Below are 23,665 nucleotides of genomic sequence, written 5' to 3' on the forward strand. Positions count from 1 at the left end.
TTGATTTAATATTTTGGGACTAGACGTGGAAGGATGAAACAACAAACAGATAAGGAAGAGGATCCACTGAGTGTACAACATATTAAGAAAATTCTTTCCTAATATTGAGTTGCACCCCTTTTTGCCCTCAGAACATCCTCAATTCGCGAGGGCATGGGCTCTACAATGTGTTGAAAGTGTTCTACAGGGATGCTGGCCCATGTTGACTCCAATGCTTCCCACAGTTGTGTGAAGTTGGCTGGATGTCCTTTGGGTGGTGGCGCAACTGTTGAGCGTGATGAACCCAGCAGTGTTAAAATTCTTGACACACTCAAACCGGTGTGCCTGGCACCTACTACCATATCCCGTTCAAAGGCATTTCAATATTTTGTCTTGCCTTTTCACCCTCTGAATGGCACACATAAACAATCAATTGTCTCAAGGCTTAAAAATCCTTCTTTATTAACCTGTCTCTTCCCCTTCCTCTACACTGATTGAAGTGGATTTAGTAGATTACCTCAATAAGGGATCATAGCTTTCACCTGGATTCACCTGTTCAGTCTTTGTCCACCCAACATATATGCCTTCCTTTCCTTTCCTTTGGTGCGGGCAGATTATTGCGAACCTTGCAGAAGTGTCGCTTTGGTCTCCCTGTGCACAGTTTTGTCTAATAAATATTCAATAATTTCTTGCAAAAATATTATAATAAAATTATTTTAAATATATATGTTCAGAGATAAATACAAAATGTCACTCTTACTCTAAAGGACAAATAGCTGGCCTATGCGTGCTGGTTGGAATTTTTTTTTAAATAAAAATAATATTAGTGTGATTGACTTCTTAATAAAATTACAAAACACAATAAAAAGTCTGAATGAGTGAATTATTCTGAGAAAGAAAAAGCATGTTGTGTAATCTAAACACTCAGCAGCAAGGTGTTTGAACAAACTGTCCCTTATGAGGAGAATGGTCCTTTTGTGAGCTTGCATTATGAATATCAACAGCAGGTGGCGAGAGAGAGTGATTGTCTACTATTGTTGACCTCCTCTTGTTGGTTTGGCTACAGCTGTATACGGACTACCTCATCACCATCCCACTCAATTGAAGTTAATGAGTGTCAAGAGGGTCTCACTAGACAGTCAAGGACTCCCTTGTTAAATCTTCAAAACTGTAGAGCGAAGAGAATGGGCTTCAAAAAGAGAGGCATAGCCAGTGTTTGTGAAGTAAAAGTGGTTAAAATGCAGAGGAGAGCAGAGAGCGGTGCTCGATGTCTAGTGGACTACTAAAGCTTGTTAATGTGGATACTCTGAAAAATCTCATTTGTGATTCTGACCTGCTCAAATTAGAATTGTCCCTCACAGCAGACAAACCCCACGTCTATTATTATTATTATTATTTTAAACTTTATATAACTATTGCGGCTGCGTCACAAATTAAAAGCTAGTCCTTGTAAAAAGTAGTGCCCTAGGGAATAGGGTGCCGGAGACACTTGCATTGTAGCCTTAGAGGTTGTTGAAGTGGGATTCTTAACTTCCCACTCCTATAGGAGTTCCAATTTCTTTCTTAAGGACAACAGCTGTCTTCAACTTAGTGAGGGATGAGGAGTTAATCAATCACATTTCAATCAAATGTGTTTATAAAGCCCTTTTTACACCAGCTGATGTCACAAAGTGCTATACAGAAACCCAGCCTAAAACCCCAAACAGCAAGCAATGTAGATGTAGAAGCACAGTGGCTAGGAAAAACTCCCTAGAAAGGCCGGAACCTAGGAAGACACCTAGAGAGGAACCAGGCTCTGAGGGGTGGCCAGTCCTCTTTTGGCTGTGCCGGGTGGAGATTATAACAGTACATGGCCAAGATGTTCAAACGTTCATAGATGAATAATAATAATAATAATAATAATAATCACAGTGGTTGTAGAGGGTGCAACAGTTCAGCACCTCGGGAGTAAATGTAAATTGGTATAGCCGAGCATTTAGAGTTAGAGACAGCAGGTGCGGTAGAGAGAGAGTCAAAAATAGCAGGTCCGGGACAAGGTAGCACGTCCGGTGCTACAGGTCAGGGTTCCATAGCCGCAGGCAGAACAGTTGAAACTGGAGCAACAGCACGACCAGGTGGACTGAGGACAGCAAGGAGTCATCCGGCCAGGTAGTCCTTGGGCATGGTCCCAGGGCTCAGGTCCTCCAGGAGGGAAGGGAGAGGAAGAGAGAAAGAATTAGAAGGAGCACACATAAATTTACACAGGACATAGGATAAGACAGGAGAAATACTCAAGATATAACAGACTGACCCTAGCCACCCGATAAACTATTGCAGCATAAATACTGGAGGCTGAGACAGGAGGGGTCGGGAGACACTATGGCCCCGTCTGACGATACACCCGGACAGGGCCAAACAGGCAGGATAGAACCCCACTCACTTTGCGAAAGCACAGCTCCCACACCACAAGAGAGATATCTTCAAACCACTAACTTACAACCCTGTGACAAGGCTGAGTAAAGCCCACAAAGATCTCCCTCACGGCATGAACCCGAGGGGGCGCCAACCAGGACAGGGGTTATTCAACCCACTCAAGTGACGCACCCCTGCTAGGGACGGCAGTGACTCTGCCCCGTAATAGGGTTAGAGGCAGAGAATTCCAGTGGAGAGAGGGGAATCGGCCAGGCAGAGACAGCAAGGGCGGTTGGTCGCTCCAGTGCCTTTCCGTTCACCTTTACACCCCTGGGCCAGACTACACTCAATCATTGGACCTACTGAAGCAATGAGTCTTCAATAAAGACTTAAAGGTCGAGACCAAGTCTGCGTCTCTCACATGGATAGGCAGACCATTCCATAAAAATGTAGCTCTATATGAGAAAGCCCTGCCTCCAGCAGTTTGCTTAGAAATTCTAGGGACAATAAGGAGTTCTGCGTCTTGTGACCACAGCGTACATGTTGGTATGTACGGTAGGACCAAATCGGAGAGATAGGTAGGAGCAAGCCCATGTAATGCTTTGTAGGTTAGCAGTAAAACCGTGAAATCAGCCCTAGGCTTAATAACAGGAAGCCAGTGTAGAGAGGCTAGCACTGGCGTAATATGATCACATTTTTGGGTTCTAGTCAAGATTCTAGCAGCCGTGTTTAGCACTAACTGAAGTTTATTTAGTGCTTTATCCGGATAGCTGGAAAGTAGAGCATTGCAGTAGTCTAATCTAGAAGTGACAAAAGCATGGTTTAACTTTTCTGAATCATTTTTGGTCAGAAAGTTTCAGATTTTTGCAATGTTACGTAAATGAAAAAAGCTGTCCTTGAAATAATCTTGATATGTTCGTCAAAAGAGAGATCAAGGTCCAGAGTAACGCCGAGGTCCTTCACAGTTTTATTTGAGACAACTGTACAACCATCAAGGTTAATTGTCATATCCAACAGAATATCTCTGTTTCTTGAGACCTAGAACTAGCATCTCTGTTTTGTCCGAGTTTAAAAGCAAAACATTTTCCGCCATCCACTTCCTTATGTCTGAAACACAGGCTTCCAGGGAGGGCAATTTTTGGGTCCCCGAGAGGATCCGCGCTTACCCGAGTTCCCGAGTTTCCGAGCTCCAAGAACCTCCGAAGACTGCCGAGTTGCCTCTTCCCAAGCCAATGCAGCTCGGCAGGGCTAGGCTGCCTCCAGCCGAACTCGTGCACAGACTGAACACCCAGAGTTGTCTGTATTGCGGTACTGTCGGTCATTATGTGTCTACCTGTCCCTTCAAGATACCCAGCTCATTCGTTGGAGTGAGTACTCTGGGTGGGTCTTAAAGATAATTGTTCTTCTCCCCTACTCGCCCCCCTCTCCATGCCACCCTGCTGTGGGGCGACCAGTCCAAGTAGGGGGGGGGTTCAGTAAGGCCCGGGCCTCTTCACTTCCGCAGCACCGACCGGTATGCAAGAAGGTCAAGCCTGAGGCACTGGCATGCCGCTATAGTGCCGCGGTTACTACCTTAGAAGCCGAGACCTTTCTCCCCACTCCAAGATCATTAGCCCCTCTGCTGTCCGTCCTCTGTTGCCCCGTACCCTCCGGATTTTTCCTACCTTTTCTGTGTCTAGAGTTAAAACCATGTCTGACTGCCCCTTGTCTCCTGTTTCCAGTCCCACCCCTCTCCCTTGTCTTACCGACGGCCGACCAGCGTGCATGGTGAGATGCCTCCTGAAACAGATCTGGAACCAGGCTAGCTTCAGCCTCAGATGAGGAGTTTTTGACAGACTGAAAAATCAACAAAGAGTAGTGGAGCAACAAGTCTTTGGGAGAAATGATGCAACAACACCCTCTTATGCAAACCCACATTCACTCTCACATCTTTAGAAAAGCAAAGCACAGGTTTGTGGTTTTCCTACCAGATTAAGACTAGTTTTTGACTTTTATTTTATTATACTGAATGAAGTATCTTTGATTTTTAGCTTGGTTTGTGTGTCCTGAAAACGTTCTGTGTGGACTGGGCATCTTCAAAGACTGCAAGCCGGAGAGAGAGAGAGAGAGAGAATCAGCACGCTTCAATGAATTATTTGTGGATGATGTTCATTAGAGTTTTGAGGGTAGGATAAATACTGTATAGCAATCAATATGGCTTCTTCGGTTCCTGGTTACTGTATTATCAGCATTGATAGTGTGTATTGATTCATAAGCATGACCTTTCTCAGAAAGGGGCTTTCATTAGATACTGTATTGACTTGTGATTCTGCAATATAGTAAGAATCTTAGCACAGACCAACACAAAACCAACAAAGGTGATATTCTATATACATGTACTGTACACTTTTGAAATTTAATGACATTCAAAATGGGTTGACTTGGAGCAATTGGCTCTGTCAAATCTAAATTGATTTGTAAGTTCTGTATACTTGGTGGGAAAGCAGATGATGTTCAACTGACTCTTAGACACGGTAAGAAATTCCCCCGCAAACAATCGCTGAACATTTTCATCGATGCAATCAAAAGGGCTTATCTATCAAGTATCTACTCAACCGTGAATCCTTATTCATTCACCGTATTATCAGTCTGGACATGGCTCCTTGTCTCATCATTCTAGCTGTCCTGCTCAATTCTAGCTGTCCACACACGAATGTGGGGATGCATACCATCACGCGCACACACACACACACACACACACACACACACACACACACACACACACACACACACACACACACACACACACACACACACACACACACACACACACACACACACACACACACACACACACACACACACACACACACACACACACACACACACACACACGCCTCAGAAAAAATGTCACCCAATTAAAATGCCTCGGAGAGCAGATGATTCCTGGTGTCTCTGGCTGTCTCACAAATGCCACTCTATTCCCTACATAGTGCACTACTTTTGACCAGAACCATATGGGCCCTAGTCAAAAGTAGTGCACTATATAGGAAATAGAGTGCTATTTGGAATGCAAACTATCTCTCCCATCAGATATACTCAAATGACTGCCATCGCTGTCTGAAGTAGCTCTTGTCATTCCATAGAGAGGAAGAGGCATATCAATAGGTTGGGCTTCTGCAGTAATCTTCAATCAGCCACTGCATAGTAATTGCCCCACAGTCTATCTCCCAAATGGCACCCTATTCCCTATTTAGTGTACTACTTCTGCAGTAATCGTCAATCAGCCACTGCATAGTAATTGCCCCACTGTCTTTGTCCCAAATGGCACCCTATTCCCTATTTAGTGCACTACTTCTGCAGTAATCGTCAATCAGCCACTGCATAGTAATTGCCCCACTGTAGTGCACTACTTTTGACCAGAGCCTACTAGTGCACTATCTAAGAAATATGGTGTTAATTGGGACATAGACACTGGGGTAATTACTATGCCGTGGCTGATTGAAGATTACTGCAAAAGTAGTGAGCTAAATAGGGAATAGGGTGCCATGTGGGACAAAGACAATTCCCTGATGCGTGCTCATTCAGTGTAGTCCACATTGTAATGTGATAGGGATCTCAAGGAGGCAGTAGACCTTGTACAGTGTGTGTTGTCTATCTTTAATCTGCTCAGTCAATGCTACTATTAAATCAATTAATATAAAATACTAAGTATTCAGAGAGACGAACACAACTATACTGAAGTGTTTTGTCTGTCATCAATTTTATGCAGTAATATGAGCAACTCTATGACAAAGCAATGAGAAGAAGAGGAGCAATATCATTTGTGGTGTGAACCACTAGAAACTGGAAGACAATCACCTGCAGTCGAACGACCAAAGTGCCCTTTAGTGGCCTCATGGGTGGAATGCTATTCATATTTTTCATATTTCATAATTGAAAAACATGATAAAAAATAAAAAATACATGTGGTGTTTCAATGTCAAATGGTGTTGTTATATTTCAATCTTCTGTGATGCATATAAAGTATAATATTGGGATGCAAATCCCAAAATTGAATACATTTAAACTCAATATTTGACATGGTACAGCTGTCTTTAACCATGTGTGTTAGGTGTATAGGCCACTTTTCCCTCTGTAATTGATTATGGTGACTTGTTGTATGTGCATGCAACCTCCTCCATCTTACAGAGACTGGACTCTGTTTATCATGCATCCGTGCACTTTATTACAAATGCCAAGTCACTCACCCACCATTGCGCCTTGCTCCAAATGTTGGTTGGACCTCACATTATATATGCACAGAAAGCTACATTTGTATGTGTTCATCTACAAAGCCCTTTTGGGTAAACTCCCTCTTTACCTCTGTAGTCTGGTCTCCTTCACCACTAGTAGTTACCATACCCGGTCTGCTAGGTGGTTGCTACTTAAAGTCCCCAGGATATTCACAGTATTAGGCAAGATTGCCTTCTCTTCTTGTGCACCAGAGGCAATGAATAGTCTACAATCCATGCTTCATCTAGATATGTTAGTGCCACTCTTTTACAGAGGAGTGTAAAAGCTTTTTTTAGGCTGGATCATGATGTTGTATTGTATTGTTGTATGTTTTTATCCTATAATGTATTGATTGTTGCTGCCTTCTTGGCCAGGTCTCCCTTGAAAAAGAGACTCGGGGTCTCAATGGGCTTTTACTGGTTAAATAAAAGTAAACCATTTTTATTTTAGATTCGGCAAAAATTACAAAATACAATTACAAAATACCATAAAGATCAATGTGTCAATATATACTACAAAATACTTGGATTTTGAAATGTATTTAATTGAAATACATGCATGTTGTATTTTAAAATACAGAAATACATTTGCCGGTAGCTGGCTCGAACAGCAACAACATTATCAGCATGTTACAACAACGTTTTACTTACTATTACTGTGAAATGTTGCTGTTTATCTACCTTAGTTGAATGCACTGACTGTAAGTCACTCCGGATAACAGTGTCTGCTGTGAAAATAAACACACCAAAATGAACTGCAAAGCACACTGGGTATTACTATTGGCCTTGTTTCGGGGCGGAGCTCATTAGTGTAACACCCTGCATGCTTTGCAATTGTTCATTTTTACATATACATTTAGTTAACTTAGCAGATACTATTATCACACCACAGTGCCATCAGACTTCTAATAGGGGAAAGGGGCCACAAAATTGTGAGCCGCTATACAAAATGGTGTAGAATAGTATTTTGTATTTTGAATATACAAATTACAGCTCTCAAAAGTATCTTGTGGCAAAATATGTTGGAGTGTAGCTCAGCCCAGTGTTATAAATTTACAAAATATTCAGAAGGAATTGAAATACATATTTCAAATACATATAACAGAAATACTGCCCATCTCTGTATCCCATAATATACACCATGGAGGAAGAAGAAGAAGAAGAAGGGGGGTATTCAGCAATTCCCTCCACTCAGAGATCCCTTTTAAAACAGGGCATGCCAGGGTGTGCAATATTTTGCACTAGCCCAGCACTAACACCCCTGATTCAACGAATCAATTACCCATTAAGCCCTTGATCAATTGAATCAGACAGGTGTGTTAGCGCTGAGCTGGAACAAAAGTCTGCACATGCCCTGTTTATCCTCAGGACCAGGACTGCAGAATACCATTGTAACTGTAGAGGCCAATACAGCCCCACATTGTGACAGCTACACACAAGGGAGAGCCTAATGGTAGTGGATTAATGTCACTGTGTTGGTATGACAGGGACTGGGGGTCTCAAAGGCCCACAGTTATTAACGAGAAGGTCTTTGTGTTGGAGACAGAATCCTGACATGATTGAGCCACTGCCAGGGAGATTACATGTGTGTGTGTATGGCACTCTCTCTGTGTTTGTGCGCGCGCGCATTGGTTTCAAGTTTTGATGTCACATGTGCAGTGTATCTATCTTGCAAGATTTAAACCCAACAATGCCGTAATCATAACAATGTAATACTAAAAATAACATAAGGTAGAAGAAAAACACATATGAAATATAAATAAGAACGAGAAAGTAAGTAAGCTATATACAGGATCAGTCCGTTCCAGTACCATATTTATCATTTGCAGGGATACTGGAATGATAGAGGTAGATACAGTTCAAGTCAGAAGTTTACATACACCTTTGCCAAATACATTAAAACTCAGTTTCACAATTCCTGACATTTAATCCTAGTAAAAATTCCCTATCTTAGGTCAGTCAGGATCATCACTTTATTTTAACAATGTGAAATGTCAGAATAATAGTAGAGAGAATTCATTATTTCAGCTTTCATTTCCTTCATCACATTCCCAGCGGGTCAGAAGTTCACATACACTCAATTAGTATTTGGTAGCATTGCCTTTAAATTATTTAACTTGGGTCAAACGTTTCGGGTAGCCTCCCACAAGCTTCCCACAATAAGTTGGGTGAATTTTGGCCCATTCCTCCTAACAGAGCTGGTGTAACTGAGTCATGTTGTAGGCCTCCTTGCTCACACACGCTTATTCAGTTCTGCCCACAAATTTTCTATAGGGTTGAGGTCAGGGCTTTGTGATGGCCACTCCAATACCTTGACATTGTTGTCCTTAAGCCACTTTGCCACAACTTTGGAAGTATGCTTGGGGTCATTGTCCATTTGGAAGACCCATTTGCGACCAAGCTTTAACTTCCTGACTGATGTCTTGAGATGTTACTTCAATATATCCACATAATTTTCCTCCCTCATGGTGCCATCAATTTTGTGAAGTGCACCAGTCCCTCCTGCAGCAAAGCACCCCCACAACATGATGCTGCCACCCCCGTGCTTCATGGTTGGGATGGTGTTCTTCGGCTTGCAAGTCTCCCCCTTTTTCCACCTTTATTTAACCAGGTAGTCCACTTGAGTACAAGTTCTCATTTACAACTGGGACCTGGCCAAGATTAAGAAAAGCAGTGGGACAAAAACAACAGAGTTACACATAAACAAACGTACCGTCAATAACACATTAGAAAAGAAAAATAGAAAAAGATATGTACAGTGTGAGCGGTATGACGGCTGTGTGGTCCCATGGTGTACAACAATACATCACGCGAAGCAGCCACGACTGTCAGTAAGCGTGTCCATGATTGAGTCTTTGATTGAAGTGCTGGAGAGTAGCATCCAGCATACAGTATATGATGATTGTATGTGAGTGGGTGTGAGCGTGTGAGTCATGTCATGTTATGTGTGTGTGAGCAAATGATGGAGTGAGTGTTTGTGTGTGTTTTGGAGTGGCAGTGTGCGTGAGTGTGTAGGGCCCTGTGAGTGTGCATCGATAAAAATAAATAAAAATACATAAATTTAGTTAGCTATTTAGTGAGCTATTTAGTTAGCTATTTAGCAGTCGTATGGCTTGGGGATAGAAGCTGTTCAGGAGCTCGTTGGTGTCAGACTTGATGCACCGGTACCGCTTGCCATGCGGAAGCAGAGAGAACAGTCTATGGCTTGGGTGGCTGGGCCTCCCTTTCACACCGCCTGAAATAGAGGTTCTGGATGACAGGGAGCTCAGTCCCAGTGATGTACTGGGCTGTCAGCACCGCCCTCTGTAGCGCCACGTGATCGAGGGCGGTGCTATTGCCATACCATGCAGTGATACAACCAGTCAAGATGCTCTCAATAGTACAGTTGTAGACATTTTTGAGGATTTGAGGGCCCGTGCCAAAACTTTTCACACCCTGAGGAGGAACAACCTCACTTCCTTAGTGATTTGGACACAGAGGAACCTGAAGCTCTCGACCCGCTCCACTGCAGCCCTGTCAATGTGGTTGGTTTATGTATGTGTGTGTGTGTGTGTGTGTGTGTGTGTGTGTGTGTGTGTGTGTGTGTGTGTGCGTGCGTGCGTGCGTGCGTGCGTGCGTGCGTGCGTGCGTGCGTGCATGCGTGTGTGCGTGCGTGTGTGTGCGCGTGTGTGTGTGTGCCATAACTGAGCCTTTCCCACGAAGAAGAGGAAGAAGGGGGATGTCTCCCTCCGAGGCCACCGTCTTCAAAGGTTTGGCCAGATCCGACTGCCATTTTATTAACACACCCTTCATGTCTGTTCATCTGTCTTATTATCTGGACTGCCATCACACATCTCCAAACACATAGACCAGCCAGCTGCACTCACCCCTGAACTACTCCATTAGAGCCAGTGCCCACAGAGCTATATAGGAAATGGGGTGCCATTTAGGGATACACACTTTCTCGCCTTTACTGTTGTGGGGAAGCTATGCAAATCCCTGTGAGGCTCAGTCACTTCTCTCTCTCTCTCTCTCTCCCTCTCTCTCTCTCTCTCTCTCTCTCTCTCTCTCTCTCTCTCTCTCTCTCTCTCTCTCTCTCTCTCTCTCTCTCTCTCTCTCGCTCTCTCTCTCTCGCTCTCTCAATTAGATTAAACTTGGCAACATACTTATTTTGTTTGTCTCTGTAGAGTCAGAAGGTTTATTTGGACAGCCATTTTAGTCATTAACCCAGTCTCCTTCCACCATTAAATGCATTGTTATTTTGTTGGTGGCAAAGGATTATTTTTTTATCATGTCTTGTTTTCATGAAGCGTTTCAGAGTAGGAATAATCTTATGCTTCATGATCTAAAAGTGAAACTGATCTTAGAGCTGTACTACTCTTAGGCGCTTTATGAATACAGGTCCTGGTCTCTTTTTCATTTGGTAAGTCTTCAGACCAGAGACATCCCAATCCCATTCAGTTTACGCACCCAAACAAACCCAAAGGATCTACATCCCAAATGGCATACTATTCCCTATGTAGTGTACTACTTTTGACCTGGGCCCATAAAGCTCTGGTCAGAAGTAGTGCACTATGAGGAATCGGGTGCCGTTTGGGACCATTTTAACTCTGATAAAGCCAGAGTAGTTCCAAGAAATACCTCTGACTCATTTCCATTGGTCAACTAGTCCAATGTTGAGGTGACGCATTGATAACGCAAGCCAGAGCGTGGAACGTCAACTATAACGAAAGTTAAGACCAGAGGCAGCAAATCAGGAGCTCTACAAGACATGACTTTATTGACAGGAAATCACCATCTCAATGATCGTGCACCTTCTAACGATGAAAATAAAGAAACCCAATCAGGTTGTCTAAATTATGGTAGCTCCCTCCATCTCTGCTTTATTTTTGCGAACTCAAAATGTATCTTTTTCCAACTTCAAACCACCGGAGATCATGAAGATGGTCTAGCAGTAACCTACCATGCACAACACCGGTCCATAACCCGCACACTACATCCCCAAAGCACCCTCCAGTTCCATACAGCAAAAGTCACTCATACGAGCAGTAGCTACTGTAGGCAAGTTCTGCCACATACTGTAGGCAGCTCCATGGACAGTCGAGTACTCTTCAAAAGGCTAGCAGTGAGGGAGATGGTGGCGCAAGAACAAGGCACGCACGCTCCTCTTCATGTCCTACAGAAACTCCACAGGGCTGGTAGTAGGCCTGGCTAGCACGTAAGTGGTAACCTCAGAAGACATAGGTTCCGCAGTCGTTAAAATTCCCGAAAACACCGGTGGCACTAACGTAACGGCCAATTAGAGGGTTCGGAGAGTTGAACGTCAACTATAATGGGAGCTAAGACCAGACAGAGGCAGCAATACAGGAGCTCTACAAGACGTGATTTTATTCTTGACAGGTAATCACCATCTCAATTATCTCGTGACACAATCCAATTCATGGGCACTTGCCAGGCAGACGCATTGCTAATCAATCACTATTATCCAAATCTTACAATAATACAGAGTACATTTGAGTCATCTTGGGAGTCGTTATATATATATTATATATATATAACTACAAAATCACCTGTTATAATTCATCAAACTGAGCTATGCTACTGTGTGTTCTTTACTGTATGATCTTTCAGATGGTGTTGTGACTATTTTGTTCTTGTTTATTTGTTTAATTTTAGCTCTATGGCTGTATAGGAAAGATTTGTTAACTAGGAACACACATGCGCGCGCGCGCACACACACGCACACACGCAGGTTGGATTGAACAGGGCACATCTCTAGGGTGTTTGTCTCGGCCTCAATACAACATTGTCTCCCACTGTAATTGAACGTTAATCCTTAGTCTAATATTAATCTAATACACATACACATTTGATGGTGATGGTGAGGATTTCACAGCACTAGCCAACAGCGCAGACAGCCGAGGTGACGAATAACACGTGGCTTTACACTGCTTTCTCTATTCTACTAAATTCTTTCTTGTCATCGCATTCATTCCCTGTCACTGTGGAGTGGATTTTACATTTACAGATAGAAATTGAACGTAAAGAACATCACCAAGAAGCCATTAGAGTGAAATGGTATTTCGGAGACCCCGCGGGATTACCCATCATACCCCCCCAACCTTTCCATCTGTCCTGACATATTTAACCCCTGCTAGTAGCCATGAGAACCATAACACACCCACAAACACAGAACACAATACCGGGTCGTTACAATATGTTACACGCCTACACTACGACCGGAATAGAAGTGATAGGCTGAATGCTAAGTGACAGAAGCAGCAGTAAATTACAGCTTGGGAATATTATTTGCGGCCTAAAAATTGCAAATATATTGCGGCCTAAATAGGCCTTAATCCAATGCCTAGGGAGGTAATGTTCAGATAGGGACTCCGATGCTCTAGTCACAAATTTCATTTTGATGCACTTAAATGTTTCAATGAAATGCGCAAACAACATGACCAAACATTTCTTCAACTCATGATTAGTTGTGCAGAGTAATTTCTCATGATACTGGCAAAAGGGGAAAATAATAACAATATATACACTATGAGGAATTAATTACTCGGATATAAAAACACACCCAAACAATGTATTAACACTAATTTACCTGTTTGTAATCTTCAAATCAAATCAAGCTTTATTTATACTGCACATTTCAGACATGGAATGCAACACAATGTGCTTTACAGAGAATGAAAATAACTTTACTACACAACAAACATAAGAGCAACTAAAAAGCACCCTACGGAAAAGCAAATCTAAAGAGTTGTGTTTTAAGATATCTTTTAAAAATGTCTAGTTTCTCCCAACGCCCAGGTTCTCCGGCAGGCTATTCCAGAGACTGGGGGCATAGTAACTAAAGGCTGTCTCTCTATGCTTCTTGGTCCTAGGCTTTGATTGCGATGTTCAGATGCACATGAACGCGTGAACCCACGAGTAACACATTTGGTTTGATTTATTCATTTGTGCGTCTCAGTCAAACTCCAGAGCTCCTTGTCTGTCTTTGTCTGCCTGTCATCTGTACCTGTTGGGAGCGTTTGATTTTTATTTGATGTTAATTAACCTCCCAGGCTCAATCGCAATGTTTGGAGAGAGAGCCAACTGATGGGCGAGATTATATTTGAACCTATATGAATTTTGTTCATTTATATCAGGGGCACAACTTTGGTTTTAGAAGTGGGGGGGGGGGCATATAAATATATTTTTTATCCAGTCGGATAAACACTCCAAACAGCCAATCCCACCGCTAAAAGGCTTTCGCAAGGTCCTAAAGCACACCTAAAGCACACATTCCAGTGATAAAACTGGGTTGGGACAAAAAGGCCATTTAAAAATGTAAAAATGTGTGTGTCGGGGGGGGGACATGTCCTTCTGGAAGCACCTGGAAGCACCTTTGAACTGTAAGTAAACTGGACTTTTTACACCTGATCCTACTGCCTCCTGCTAGTTTGATTAATAAAAAATGGATCTACCAATTTCAGATTGCCACTTTAATGGCAGCAAAGGGAAAGGGTGATACCTAGTCAACTGAAATGTGTCTTCCACATTTAACCCAACCCCTCTGAATCAGAGAGGTCCGGGAGGCTGCCTTAATCGACATCCACAGCTTCGGCGCCCGAGTGAACAGTGGGTTACCTTCCTGGTTCAGGGGCAGAACGACAGATTTTCCCTTTCCCTTTGCTGCATTTAAAGTGGCAATCTGAAATTGGTAGATCCATTTTATTTTTTATTAATCATATATAGCCATTGATTCTTGAATAATATACATTAGAAAGTCCATATGGGCTTAGTTCAACTGCCTTACCCCATCAGATCACAAAATATATATATATATATTATTCTCTCTTTCATTCCCTCTGTCTCTCCAATTTCCTGTGCCTCTTTTCATTTCAACTTCAAAATGGTTCAGAGGCATAATTGTACTTAAAGGAGCAATCTGTAGTTCAAACAATAGCAAAGTGTCACACCGCCGCTGATTTGGTAAATACAGCAGCTGAGGAATGGGGCTGGAGAAATGTAATGACTCAAATTCATAGACAGAGCTGGTGGCAATAACTGACCATCCACGAGTTCCAAATTACAGTTTGAACTATGTTTTGAGGCTATACAGTGTTGGTTTATAATTACTTTGTTTAGAAACAAAGGAGTAAAATAAGATTATATTTTAGGTCCTGATGGGATAAGACAATTGAACTAAGCTCATGAGGAATTTATATGTTATATTATTAAATAAATAATGTGTATATAATTAATTTAAAAGTCAAAAAATGTGTGTAGCAAACACAGATTTCCCCTTTAAGCAAGGGCAGCCAGAATTGCTAATAAAAATCAATGGCTGTTTTTACTTTTAGAGTTCGAGCTCTAGTCCTTTGAAAATGTGAAAAGGCAAGCAGCCTGAGGCACTGTAGGTTCTTGGACTGTAAATAACATATTATTAACAAAATGCAGTAGAGTTGAACCTTCTCTTTACTGATAGTTTGGAAATTACTTTTCGAAGGCAGCAGCTACATTGAAAAAGTAGTTTCTCAATGAGCATAAGTGATTGCATTAGGGATTTAAAGAAGAAAAACACGGATTAGATTTACTTTTTTGATTGAATTACATCAGTGCCTCTGTCTCACATTTGAACAAATTAAGAAATAATATAAATATCCACTAGGTGGCAGAAAACCAGAAAGAACACGGCCACAAATAGCAACCCATACAAATCACATTGCTGTATTATATAAAACATATCATCTAGCCAGTAAACGTACTATACATTAACATGATCATTTCATAGAAGGCGTTGAAAATTACATTTAACAAAACATTTTTGGTCATAAAGTGTCTTAACAAATCATAATGCTCTCCCTCATTCTGCATTTAGTTAGGTTGTTAGTGGCCATATTAGTGGGCATATATAGTATCTTGAATGAACGATTCAAATCAATGCCCGGTTGAGTTTCTGAGAGGACAATAACAACCAGAGCGTGTAATTCAACATGGTTGTAATCCAACGGGGTGTAGAGTGTTGAGGTGTAAAATGTTTCATGTGTTCCAGGACCCTTTTATATCTACACTGAGAAGACAAAACATTAAGAACACCTGCTCTTTCCATGACACAGACTGACCAGGTGCATCCAGCTGAAAGCTACGATCCCTTATTGATGTCACCTGTTAAATCCACTTCAATCAGTGTAGATGAAGGGGAGGAGACAGGTTAAAGAAGGATTTTTAAGCCTTGAGACAATTGAGACACGGATTGTGTATGTGTGCCATTCAGAGGGTGAATGGGCAAGACAAAAAATGTAGTGCCTTTGAACGGGCTATGGTAGTAGATACCAAGCGCACCGGTTTGTGTCAAGAACTGCAATGCTGCAGTTTCCTATGTGTATCAAGAATGGTCCACCACCCAAAGGACTTCTAGCCAACTTGACACATCTGTGGGAAGCATTGGAGTCAACATCACAGGAGGTTGGTAGCACCTTAATCGGGAGAAAGGGGCTTGTGGTAATGGCTGGAGCGGAATTGGTGGAATGTTATCAAATATGTCAAAAACATGGTTTCAAATGTGTTTGATGTCATTCCATTTGTTCCGTTCTCTACTCAGCAGCCTCCACTGGTCAGCATGGGCCAGCATCCCTGTGGAACACTTTCGACACCTTGTAGAGTCCATGCCCAGACAAATTGAGGCTGTTCTGAGGGCAAAATGGGGGAGGGGGCAGTTCCTAATGTTTGGTGTACTCAGTGTATATGGAATGGATCTTTTCCAGAGAGACAGTTGTGGAGAGGAAATGTTTGCATCCCAAACGGCATCCTATTCTTCTAGTGCACTACTTTTGACCAGGGACCATAGGGTGCAATACAGGAAAAGTGCCATTTGGGACACATCTACAATGACTGATGTTGCACTTGGCCTGAAGTAGCCGCCTCCCTTCTATCCCTCTTCCATCCCCCCTTCCTTCCATCCTCTCCAATGACCAAAGACCCTCCATTGACGGATGAACATGGCATGTTTTCAAGACTTCTTGTCTAAAAAAAAAAAAAAAAAACGTTAGACTATATCTTCTTGCAACTATAGGGGGAGCTGTTTCGCATTAGCATAATTTGCTCTCCAGATTAAACTGCCTAGTACTCAATTCTTGCTCGTACAATATGCATATTATTGTTATTATTGGATAGAAAACACTCTCTAGTTTCTATAGCCGTTTGAATTATGTCTCTGAGTGAAACAGAACTCATTCTACAGCACTTTTCCTCCCAGTGTGTGAGATTTCAGACATCTTGGCCTCTGGTTCCAGATCAGTTTTAAACTCCCTGTAAATCGTATGAGGATACAAACACTGCCCACGCCTTCCTCTAGATGTCAGTAAGTGGTGACAATTTGAATGGAGTCGATTGCGCAATCAGTGCCTGTATAAAACGGCAAAGACCGGATGTACTGTCCCTTTGCTCCCTGCGCATTACGCAAGATGGACGTTGGACCTCCTGTCTTTCCAGGCTTTGGTTTAGCCACTTATATCTCGCCGGTCATGTTTTTACTCGTTAGAGGTGTTAAAAACATCATAAGGTAGTTAATTTAAACCGTTTTATAGCAATTTATATCCGTTTAGTGCGATTTTGAGGCATTTTCTTTGTGGTGCACTTTGAAGCGATGGGCACGTTTCCAGTACCGGTCGAACGTTAGTGGGCATTTCGACGGACAGAGGACATCTTTCGACCAAAAGAAGATTAGACCCAAGAAAGGATACTTTGCCCAAGATTCTGATGGAAGATCACCTCATAGTAAGAAATATTTAATATGATAAATCGTTGTTCTGTCGAAAAATTTTAAACGCATATTCCGCCATTTTGTTTGGTATAGCTTCGCTTGGCGAACCCTGTATTGCACAGTAAGGATAATTTTAGAAATGTAATTCAGCGATTGCATTAAGAACTAATTTGTCTTTCGATTCCTGTCAACCCTGTATTTTTTAGTCAAGTATATGATTAGCTATTGATTAAACTAGATCACTCTGAAAGATGGCGACCGACATTTTCAGGCTTGTTTTGCTACTATTTTCATTGTATAACCACGTTTTTTTATGGCTAAATATGGACATTTTCGAACAAACTCTATATGTATGTTGTAATATGATGTTACAGGAGTGTCATCGGTAGAATTCTGAGAAGGTTAGTGAAAAAATTAATATATTTTGGCGATGATAACGATATCGCTCTCTTTGGCTTGAATTCATGCTGGGGTAACGTTTGCATATGTGGTATGCTAATATAACGATTTATTGTGTTTTCGCTGTAAAACACTTAGAACATCTGAAATATTGTCTGAATTCACAAGATCTGTGTCTTTCCATTGCTGTGAGCTGTATATTTTTATGAAATGTTTTATGATGAGTAAATTGGTAAAACACGTTGCTCTCTGTAGTAATTCTAGTCGAGTTGTGATGGTGGGTGCAATTGTAAACTATGATTTCTACCTGAAATATGCACATTTTTCTAACAAAACCTATCCTATACAATAAATATGTTATCAGACTGTCATCTGATGAGGTTTTTTCTTGGTTAGTGGCTATCAATATCTTTATTTGGCCGAATTGGTGATAGCTAGTGGTGGAGAGAGAAAATGGTGGACAAAGAAAAATGGTGTATTTTGCTAACGTGGTTAGCTAATAGATTTACATATTGTGTCTTCCCTGTAAAACATTTTAAAAAACAGAAATGATGGGTTTATTCACAAGATCTGTATCTTTCATCTGGTGTCTTGGACTTGTGATTTAATGATATTTAGATGCTACTATTTAATTGTGACGCTATGCTAGCGATGCTAATCAGTGTGGGGGGGGGGGGGGGGGGGGGGGTGATCCCGGATCCGGGGTTGAGGCTCGTTAGAGGATATCCTTTTATATCCTTTTATGCCTTCTAGTCATCGGAGGTAAAACAAACTTTTCCAAGGTTTATCTGCAGTCATTCATTTATGGGGCTCTTATTCAAGGCCGACAGGCATAGTGAATATCTTGAGTACTTATAAGAGGGGTTGTTCCATAAATCAATGTTCTCTAGGATACACAAGGGGGCAGGAGAGATTTACCAGAGAACGCAGAGTGGAGATGAGTGACTATGAAGGGCGAACGGATCACACAACAGGAAACACATCGTTTGTGAAAATCCTGTTTTTTTAAATCTTTACTGCAGTGGGCTAAATCAAGGTGACACAGAGTTTCTTGGTAGTCTTAAACAAATCGAATTTGAAACAGAAGTATATACCTCACACACATGGTTATGGGCTTAAAAAAAGAAGACGCTTGTACCATGCCAGATATGGATTTGAAATGTATTCAATTTTGAGTTTGCATCCCAATATTACACTTTATATACACCACAGAAGACTGAAGTATAACAAAATTGTTTGACATGAAATATGAATAACATTCCACCCATAAGGCCATTAGAGGGTGATTTGGTCATTTGACTGCAGGAAAGGGTTTCAAGCTCCCAATAATATAACTATGATGTACTACAATATGAATAAAGGCTAACTTTCAGAAAATGTTCATTTCTGTATGGAGTTTTACCTGTTGCCAGTGAGTCGGAGAGACTGGGAAATGTTAACTTTCACTCAAATGTAGCAAAACAAGAGAGAAAGACATGCTATGTGAAATAACACCTCACACGTGTGAGAATATAAACAGATTCGCTCACAAAGCAATGTTTAGTAATACGATCTGGATCTCATCAAAGCACACAAAAGATAAGACTATCTGTCCAAATGGAAGCTGTCTTTCCAAACATTCTACTTACTGTCAAATCTCCCTTAAAACTAAGCTTACCGTCAGTTCTGTTAATTCCTATGGCCATGCAGTCCTCTCCAAGGACAATCTGTGGTGAAATATAGTCAAATAAAGTAAATAGCAGCGGAAAGGTGTCAGGTGAGGATAATTGTGTAAAGACACACTCCATCACCCTGCCTATTTCAGTATGAAGAGTGAAAGTTTAAAGAGTCGGGTATCACTTTGCCCTGTTCAGTGAAGGCAATGAAAGTTGTCAAACATTCTTTTAACTCTATGTGTGCATCCCAAACGGCACCCTATTCCCTATATAATTCACTACTTTTGACCAGAGCCCCATGGGCCCTATGGCCCTGGTCAAAAGTAGTGCCCTATACAAGCAATAGTGTCACTTGAAACATAGCCAATAAGACCTTACAGATATGTTCTGATTGCTTTACTGTATTTTATTTAGTATAATAAAAAATGTTTAGGGAGGTGGATCAGCTTTAATACTGCAAATAGGTTGTGGCTTCTATCAATGTAATTTACTGTATTTCTTTCCACAGATCAAAAGACCATTGAGCTCAAAAACATTACTAAAGTAAGAGGAAGATTAAGTGAATATGATCAATGTAAAATTGAAGAGGCACACTGCTCATAACTTGGCCTTGGTTCTGACAGGGCTCTCCAGCGAGCACGGCTTTCATACTTGTAGCTGCTCCATCAACTCCATATCACGAAGAAACATTTTATTTCCCATAAAGATCCGCACATACTGTACTCACAAGACTCCATGTAAAGCTATGGTCAAATGAAGGTGAAGGAGATGGAAGGTAAAGCTCGTAGTCAGAGGCTGGCATCAAAACCCGTTGTAGGCTTGGTCCTTGTACATAAATGCAACGTTGTCTGACGTTGTTTGCCCACTGGGAATACCCTGCTGAACATAGTGTAATCTACTGTCTAGCACCATTAGTGAACCCAAAACGAATAGATGTTATCAGTGAGAACGAGGCCTCGAATAAGGCTCAGTTGTGCTCAGTTCAACACAGAAGGAGACGGGGAGCAGAAAGCTCAGTTTCCAATAGGAGGACAGACAAAGAGGAGGCCCACCACTGATCCATTCAGAAAAGCACCATGCATCTGTTCTCATAATTGAAAAGCCATAACATAAATTAGATACTAAAGCACCATGAGTCCATAGAGCGGGATACCTCATCTACCCCCGTAAGGCCCAGACCTGGGTTAAAATAGTATATGTTCTCCTTCAAATACTTTAGTTGTGCTTGAGTGAACTTGCATTGCGAAATGGAACCAATAGAATAGTCCTATAAGTACAAACCCCAACATTTGACACTCCAAGCAGGCTCAACCAAACACTTCTTTCAAACACTGAAAGAAAACAAATACTATTTGATCCAAAGTCAGGTAAGGCCAGATTCATCAGAACCAGCGCTGACGCAGGGAGACAGCGGGAGAGGGAGAGAAATACACTGCGGGGACAGGGATTAGCACTGTCATGGCTGCCGAAAAATAGGTCAGCCAACTGATCCATCTACGTCATAGTAACTTTTTGAGGTAAACAAGATTTCTCCCTCCTCTGTTCTGAAATATCTTCCTTGAAAAGAGACATTGAGCCATAATGAGTCATTTCTGAATACTATTATTATATATTTTTGGGGGCCTTAAATTTGACTTGAAAAGAGATGGGGCTGTAATGCTGTAAAAGTCCACATTTTGTAACCCTGAATAAAAAATTCAAAAATAGAATGGTTTTTGGTCACAGTTTATTTGGATAGTTAGAATTTTCCATCTGTGTTACACCCTGTTTCACCTGCCTTTGTGCTTGTCTCCACCCCCCACCAGGTGTTTCCCATCTCCCATCATTATCCCCTGTGTATTTATTTATACCTGTGTTTTCTGTTTGTCTGTTGCCAGTTCGTTTTGTTCATCAAGCCTACCAGCGTTTTCCCCCTTGCTCCTGTCTTTTCTAAAGTTCCTGTTTTCTAGTTTCCCGGTTTTGACCATTCTGCCTGCCCTGACCCTGAGACTGCCTGCCGTTCTGTACCATATGGACTGATCTGGATTGCTGACCTCTGCCTGACCTCTGCCTGTCGTTTTGCCTGCCTCCTGTTCTAGAAATAAACTTTTGTTACTTCGACACCGTCTGCATCTGGGTCATACCTAAAACGTGATAATCTGTAAAGCATCTTTCTACAGATGGTCATACTATCGACAAACCATCTGTTGATGAGCAACTGCTTGCTAAGGTTACGGTTAGGGTTTGGGTTAGGGTTAGATTTACAATAAGATTTAGGTCTAAGTAAGGGTTACGGTTAGAGTTAGGGCTAGGGTTAGGTAAGGGGTAGGTTTAGGGTTAGGATAAGGGTTAAGGGTTAAGGTTAGGGTTAGAGCTAAGGTTAGGGTTAGGGTTAGTAGTTTGTTTGTGTAAATGTTACTGATAGTCTGTAGATAATCTGTAGAGCATCTACATGGATTTTCCAAATAGTGTTTACTGTTTTTTTTAGGCTTTGAAAATGTTAATTTGCCTAAAATCTTTACTTGAAAGGAAATGGAGGGCTGTAATAATGAAAGGTCCAAAGTTTGTGTCCATGAGCAAACAGGCATAGTAGAGTTGGTAGGCTTTGTGGGCCAGAATTTAATACCAAACGACCACATCTCTTTTTCAACCCGAATGAAGTAATTTGTGAAACTGCAGGTTCGGTACTTACAAATTACTTAAAGTGTAGTCACTTATATTCCCGCAAATGTGGATAGAATATACCGGAAGGTGCTCAAGACAGTAAACAGCGTTCATAAAATACATGACGAGAAATCAAAGTAATCAGCCTATAGAGGTTCTTGGAATTATCCACAGCTGAGTTCTACGTGATAAACAGCAGAGTTATTTGAAATTGACTATGATATTAGTTGTTGGTCTGCTCTCCTTTTTTTTTTCTCCTTCCTTCCGAAGTCTAAATTACAGCGTCATTAGAAGAAAGAAGGATGATGTGTCGAATAAGTTTAACGGCTGAATTAGTCGTAAAGGAACCTCCGTGTGGGTTTTCCTTATTTGGTGCAGATGCGTGGATGCAGTACTTTTAGTCATACTCACTTAGGTTTCCCCTCAAAGCACAGGGTTACATCCCAAATGGCACACTATTCCCATAGTGCACTACTTTTGATCAGAGCCAAATGGGCCCGGGTCAAAAGTAGTGCAGTATATAGGGTATAGGGTGCCATTTTGGACGAGCACCAGGACTACAAAGCAAAATAAAACAAAAGTCTGTCACAGACGACGGGAATGAGAATGGATAGCTCAATCAAAGGGGAGAAAAATGAAAGCACTGATACTATTCTTAACCCAGTTCAGATGTTCTGCCACAACTGAAGAAATCTAGAGACAAAATGGAGTCGATGCAAAATGTACAATTCATAATGGAGCTAATTTCAGCATTAAGGCTTTCAGACATGTATTTCCCCGATAATTGGTTGATATCAGTTACCTCCATATATCATATTTATAGACATGTCCAATCCCATCCAATAGAGATGGCCATGTGCTAATTCACATGTGAAGCAAATTAACCCCAGCTAACAACAAACGTTCCCACAACTTTAGAGAATATTCCCTTAAGCTTCATATTAGGTCATTGCCTAACGGTTTCATATGAATGTTCCAGTGATGTGCAAAGACTAGTTCTAAGGCAGAATTCCTCTGTCCAGTGTCTGTGGTCTGTTGCCCATTTTAATCTTTTCTTTTTATTGGTCAGTCTGAGATATGGCTTTTTCTTTGCAACTCCGCCTAGAAGGCCAGCATCACGGAGTCGCCTCTTCACTGTTGACGTTGAGACTGGTGTTTTGCGGGTACTATTTAATGATGCAGCCAGTTGAGGAAAATCCAAACAGGAAGTGGCCTCTATTTTGAAAACTCCATGTTCCATAACTAGACACACTAATGTACTTGTCCTCTTGCTCAGTTGTGCACCGGGGCCTCCCACTCTTCTTTCTATTCTGGTCAGAGACCGTTTGTGCTGTTCTGGGAAGGGAGTAGTACACAGCGTTGTACGAGATCTTCAGTTTCTTGGCAATTTCTCGCATGGAATATCCTTCATTTCTCAGGACAAGAATAGACTGACGAGTTTCAGAAGAAAGTTATTTGTTTCTGGCCATTTCGAGCCTGTAATCGAACCAACAAATGCTGATGCTCCAGATACTCAACTAGTCTAGTCTATTGCTTCTTTAACTTCTTATGGCTGCAGGGGCAGTATTGAGTAGCTTGGATGAAAAGGTGCCAATTGTAAACGGCCAGCT

This window comes from Salvelinus namaycush, chromosome 8 (assembly GCF_016432855.1).
Source record: "Salvelinus namaycush isolate Seneca chromosome 8, SaNama_1.0, whole genome shotgun sequence".
Classification (NCBI taxonomy): Eukaryota; Metazoa; Chordata; class Actinopteri; order Salmoniformes; family Salmonidae; genus Salvelinus; species Salvelinus namaycush.